Below are 6,821 nucleotides of genomic sequence, written 5' to 3'. Positions count from 1 at the left end.
AAGACTAGCCCTTTGCACAGAGAAACAGACTGCTGTCTGCTAGATTTCTCTCAAGATATCTCCTAATTCCAAAATGGAGCAGTTTAGGTACCTGAAATGACCAGCATTTTTCCCCCACTTTATCTCATATAAAGAAACCATTATATATATATATATAATGTACTGGAGAGCTAATGTCAATTCATTTTTAGATGTAGGTAAATTTCACCCAACTGGCTTATCATTTTCCTATGTCGGGTAGGATCCTAGAATTCCAGAAGAGGGAACCATAAATTTTTCTCAGCAACAAGCCCCTAAGGTAGAAGGAAGTGTTAGGAATGCCTGCTGCTGTCTGGGCCTGTGAAGAAGAGGAGGTGTTAATGCCCATTTTAAGATGGCAAGTCTGGGTGAGGCACACCAGTATGCTGCTGTATAGTGACTTTCCTAAATACCCAAGGCAATCTGTCTTTGTCTGGAATAGACACAATTAAAACCTTCTAGTTCTTTCTTCTCCTTCTCTTCTTGTAATCTGCATTCACAGCACAGAATTCTCTGTTGATTTTCCTGTGGGCTGTCCTTTTTTCCATCTTCCTTTCATGAAAACAATTCAAATCTCAGAATCTAGAATTCTTAATTGCTCTGTCACCTAAACAGGAAGATGACTTCTCAAAGTAAGTTTCTGAACTAGTGGTATCTCAGTAAGGGCTTTGGTTTGTAGCAAGGACCGCATTCGGTGCAGGACACTGATGACATTGGACGATATACAGGGACGTGGGCCCCATAGGGAAAAATGGTACAGGAAACCAAGCTCTTGCGTCATTTTATTTGCCATGAGCAACCAGCATGAGTTGTTTTTCTCCTAGATGTGAAGACATTTTCACTAATCTTGTTCATCCTCTTATATAATGTCCCTTGTAAAAAAAGACTTCATATTTCTTTAAGTGTTTGATAAGGGTACAAAGGCTAGTCCATGTGTGATTTACTTTACCTGGTCAGGTGATTTCTCTGTGGTTGTTTTCCATGATGTACTTAACCGTTCTCTAAAGCTAATGTATAAATAAATCCGATAAGCTAATCACAAACTTAACGAAGAAATGAAACCATTTAGAAGAGTTTCACAAATCTCTATCTCAGTCCAGCATTTTTCTTCTTTTGCTGTCTGATAATATTATAAAACTGCATTTTATATAAAGAAGGTTCATTATCTTAATCAGGACCTTTCCTAGAAAAAAAAGATAAAACAATGAGGAATTTCAATTCATAGCTAGTACACAGGGATCAGCAACTAGCAAATGTATTAATTTAAATCTTGCTATTGTTATTTTATTGTGAAGGATAATCACCTTTTAGGTTAAGAAAGAGCTTATACATTCCCAAAAATTATCATGCTATAAAACAATGTCAAGTTTTCTTTAGAAGACATAGGAAAGTCAGCAAATACTTAGAAAATTTAACTGCCATATCTGTTAAAATAGCTATTAATGAATGTAATAAATTAGGTAAGCCAGTTTAAATATGTTGTTTTTAGTCATAATTAAGTATAAACCTAATCATAATTAACACATGTATCTTTTTTAAATTTTATTTTATTTATTTTTTTATACAGCAGGTTCTTATTAGTTATCCATTTTATACATATTAGTGTATATATGTCATTCCCAATCTCCCAATTCATCACACGCGCCCCCCCAGCCCCCAAGCCACTTTCCCCTCTTGGTGTCCATACGTTTGTTCTCTACATCTGTGTCTCTATTTCTGCCCTGCAAACTGGTTCATCTGTAATACGTGGATCTTAATCATTAGTAATTACTTAGTCAAAATTCCCAAATTTCACTATAAAGTAGACTATTGGAACATTTGAACCAGAGCAGATTTTTTTTTTTGCCCCCATTTTTAGCTTTTCTTTCAACCCTTTCCAAATCTAATCTTTGAATAGTCATTATAGAATGTTCTGGCATTGTACAGAACCAGCAGTCTGCTAATCAGATGAATATGAGTAGATTAGTAGAAATAATTTTTTTTTATAATTAAGACTTCATTTTGTTTCCTTTTAATATATATAAGCATGATCTTTTGAATTCAAAATATTCATTTCAGTCATGGAGGCACACTGCCAGGTGTGTCAGAGAGAGGATTGGACATTTAGTGAACAAAAATGGAAAGCTAATGAATATGTAATGTACTCAGCCAAACCCTTCACCAGAGGCACATCATTTCTAATCTCTAGTTCTTCAGTTAATCCACAATTATAATTGAACCGTGTGCATTTGATTTGCATTGTCAATGTACTTTGCCTCATAGTCTTTGGGTTTTATTCTGTTTTTCTCAAGTACCAAGTTTTTCAATAATACCAATTTTGCTTTAGTGGGATTGAGTCTGCTTTCACAGAGAGATGTTCTTTGATAGTAACAGAATCCATAAAATAAAAAAATTAATGAAGGCATTTTCTAGGCACAGGCTGTTTCATCAGATTGTACCTAGTTTATTTTACAATGGTAAAATTGCCGAGACTTAGACAGCATTCTGATTGAATCATGAATATTCCAAAGGGGTAGATTAATCTGTGTGAACTACAGAACTCTGCTGAAACTGCTTTTTAACATTCTAAAGTGTGGAATTCATCTTCTTACGGCACAAAGGAGCTTCCTATAATAAAGATTTTTTATAACAGCAATAAGGTGGCTCAGTGGGGTGTGGTTTTCATGAAATCATCACACTTCTGCCTTGTGCTATACAATCCCCCGAAGTATATGATGCCATGTTGGTGCCTCCTCCTCCACACAGCTCTATTGCTTAATTACTCAATGGGACCTTCCAAAATTACCTGCCTACTTAGAGCTATATTATAAATAAGCTAGGATATCTAGCACAGTATTAATACTTTATCACATCACAATATTCTTTATGGTTCTTATGAATACAAATTATCGTAGCTTTGCACTGTAGCTCTGATGTAAAACCAACCAACCAACCAAAAGTACAGTTGAATTTAGAAAAAGTCATGGTTTAGCAACATGGACTGTATACTTGTTGAAGCTTGGCTAATAATTATGCAAGTCATACCCTTACTAAACTACATTGCTTTTTCCATGAAGCATTCATTAAGAGTTCAGGAATAAATTTGAATATTATACTATAACCCAGAATGTATGCTAATATTAAAATATATTTCTTCAAATTCTTATAAATTATTACATGAGAAATATGTCACTTTTATTTGCTGTTCAACTCAAAATAGAATCTAAAAGACATATATTGATATTTTCAGTGATCTCTTAATTTTAATATTTTGAAGAATGATAGTTGGGTGTATCTTTTACTTCTCATTGGCAGAGAAAGTTGTATTCTCTTACATATTTCATCCATTTTAGTGTTTAGGCAGAATATTAAGGAAATATATGGTAGGGACCTATAAATGTCAGTTATAAGAAGGGTTTTTGATTTATTAAACACTTTTCTAGGAGTGCACCAAAATATTAAGCTTTGTGGACATAATTCTACATTTTTGACATTATGGAATACATTTTTAAAAGTTGCTTTGAAATGCTACATAACTGAACATTCCATTATAAGTAATATCACACTCCCTGTGTTATAGAAAATATATGCCTAGTTTAAAGTGTTATTTATTTCACACATAATGCCATTTTAAGCCATAGAGCACTTGTAAAAGATGAATAGCATGTTTTTAAGCTAATGGTACAATTAACCAAAGTTTTAGTTTATAGCCGGGCTTAACAGGTTTTTTTCTAAACTTTGTGGGCAAGGAATCTAATGGTCTATTGCAAACTATATTCACAAAAAGTCAGTGTTTGAAATTCAGTCGATAGATTACTTTTACCTACAATAGCAAAAATAATACTAATGAATTTTCTGACCGAGTTTTTCCTGAGAATATTAACATTGTTACAATACATAATCTCCCTTCATTCCTTTGATTTGCCTTCTGATCATGCACATAACAGATTTCTTGCAGGTTTTGGTTGTTACTTTGGACTGAATTGTGTCCTTCTAAAATGTGCATATTGAAGCCGTAACCCCCAATATGATTGTATTTGGAGATAGGGCCGTTATGGAGGTCATTAAGGGTTAAATTATTAGGTCATAAAGGTGCGGCCATGATATATGATAGGATTAGCCTTCTTGTAAGAAGACAGCCCAGAGAACTAGCTCTTACTCTTTTTCTCTGCCATGGAGGACACAGCAAGAAGGTGGCTATCTTCAAGCTAGGGAGAGAGCTCTCTGTACTGGATCTGCTGTCACCTTGATCTTAGAATTCCCAGCCTCCAGAACTGTGGGAAATAAATATTTATTGTTTAAGCCACCCAGTCTGTGATAGTCTGTTATTGGAACCTGAGCAGACTAATACAGTTGTTGTTTTTGCTTATTGTTTTCCTCACTCCCACATATCCCCTGAAGAAATAAAATTAACCAGATTAGGAAGCTGGTGTAAGCAGGGCAGAAGCAAGGTTTCAACTGTTGCTCCAAATTCTATCCTGTGTATATCATGCATCAACATCAGTTGGATAGAAAATGAAACATGATGCATTTTTTACCTTACCAAAGAGAGCATTTAATTTTCTTTAGCTACTACATTACTCATGTTGTCAAAGTAAATATTTGAGACACCTTCCTAAAGCCCTAGAGTGGAGATTACAAACTGATTAGTTGAAGAGTTCCACCTGGTTAATTTGAGGGCAACAGCCTCTGCCATGTCCTCCCACCCCATATTTTGACCAGAGAGAGGAACAGAACTAGAGGCTGTTTTCATGGCTTTTTCACCTCTTGAAATATAGAGGCAACCATCCTGGCTGCTGCCAATCAGCTAACCTCCCCCTACTTTCCCATTCATAAACCAGGACATCAATCTGCAAGTGTCAGGGAAATAAACTAAGGTACCTCCTCAGAGAAAGCTGGAGGGATCTGTTAAATAACATGGCTATAAAGAATATCTTATGAGTTATGAAGGTGCAAAATGTCCATGGGAACAAACTTATTTTGTGAAGTAGAAATTTGCCTAAATTACCTGTGTTGGATACAGTCAAACTGTGATTATTTTGCAGGGTATGTCAAATGTAGTTGACTCTGTTCTGGGAACATTAAATACATCAATATCTGAATTTAACCAAACATGTAAGTGAATGCCTGATTCAAAACATGTCTTTTACACTGCAGAAAGACCTACTATTGTATGCTATCATGGAGTACTTTCCTCTTTTTAAAAAATCCCTTCTATTTCCAGAAAGTTTCAGAAACAGCTTTATTAGAAACATATGCACAAGGCACAAAGCAGGAAAATTAAAACAGGGTTATTGAGACCAAATATGCTAACCACAAGGGCTAATTTAGTTGCTGTATTGGCCTCCACTTGGCCAGCTTTATCCACAGCTTTTTTTTGTCCCCCTAGCAGTAACCTACCCCCAAATTGTTATTTTGGAATATGAAGCCTCATACATAGTGCTGTCAACAATAAGTACAGAAATTATTTGCATATGAGTATTTCTTATAATTACAAAAAAGTCATAGACTTGAACTTAGGTGGCACTCCACTGACCTCTCTTTATCCAAATATTGAATTTAAGGGAACTAAAGGAAAGGGTACAAAGCATGATTTTCTCCCATTTTCCCCTACTAAAATTTCTTACAGCTAAGTTCTTCAAATTCTAAGCTTTTCCAAGAGTATTTCAAATATGATTCTTCTCACTTAAATATGAGTTTGTATATCACTTTGAAAAGTCTGCTTGAAAAGGATGAAAAAATTACAGAATGCATATCCTGTTGAACTAATGCAGAACAGAAATCTTGCCTTTCTCCTAGTCCCAGTCTCTTGCTGAAAATGGGGCTGATGCCCATTTCCTGCAGAGAACCGTAGACCTGGAACATGCAGCTGCCAGTTTTGACTCTCTGCCATATGCAGAACTGTTACATCCCATGCGGTAGAGGTTAGAATTTTGATCCATCTTCCACCCTCACTCCACAGAAAATTCCTCCAAAGGTTTAGTTGTGTCCAGTATTCAATCCTCCTATCAGAGTCGAATTCAGTGTAGATATAGGTTTTATGCTTAATACATTCAGATGGTTTTCCTTTGCTTGATAGTGCATATCTTTTGCCTAGTTCATTGTAAACAGAGTTATTGTACAGTGAAAAAATCATTGGGAAGAATTTTTAATTTATCTCTATGATTTTTCCTGAATACAAACTGAACAGCTGCTTTAAACTTTTAAGGAATTATAAGCAATTGGCCCAATGTTTAAGGACATGTTTTTGATATTAGTTTCCTGGGTATCAAGTTCTTTAATTTAATAAACATCAGGAGATGCATTATCATTATGGAATAAATCATCTGTGAAATTTGATATTTTGAACGAAACAGTTTCTGAAATATAATCCTTTTTATTTCTTTTTAAACCAGAGTAATCTCTGAAAAGAAAATCAGCTGTACAATGTCAATCTGTACATCTTGAGACTTATTTTTCTAAAAATATTTTTGAACAGTATTTTAAAATCTATAAAAGTTTTTAAGTGCTTTTTTTCACCCAGCAGCTTTATTTTAGCAATTCTATTTTTCTAATATTTTCCCTTATAAATATCTCTAAATTGAAATCTGAAGAGGATATCCACTCACACTTATGCATATGTAATAATGATATATTTTAAGTGGCACATAATATATAAAAAGAGAAGTCAGTTTAATGGAGAAACTTTGTACCAAAATACCCCTTCCTTTTGGTATTTTCATCAGAAAAAGTTTATGCTTTTTTGCTACTTAACAGCTGGGCTACTCTAATGAAACATAACTAAGAGGCCTATTTGGCTTCTTATAATTCAGGGAATGCTAAGA

Source organism: Physeter macrocephalus, chromosome 9 (assembly GCF_002837175.3).
Source record: "Physeter macrocephalus isolate SW-GA chromosome 9, ASM283717v5, whole genome shotgun sequence".
Lineage (NCBI taxonomy): Eukaryota > Metazoa > Chordata > Mammalia > Artiodactyla > Physeteridae > Physeter > Physeter macrocephalus.
The sequence above is the reverse complement of the archived record's forward strand: the minus strand, read 5'-3'. Positions refer to the sequence as shown.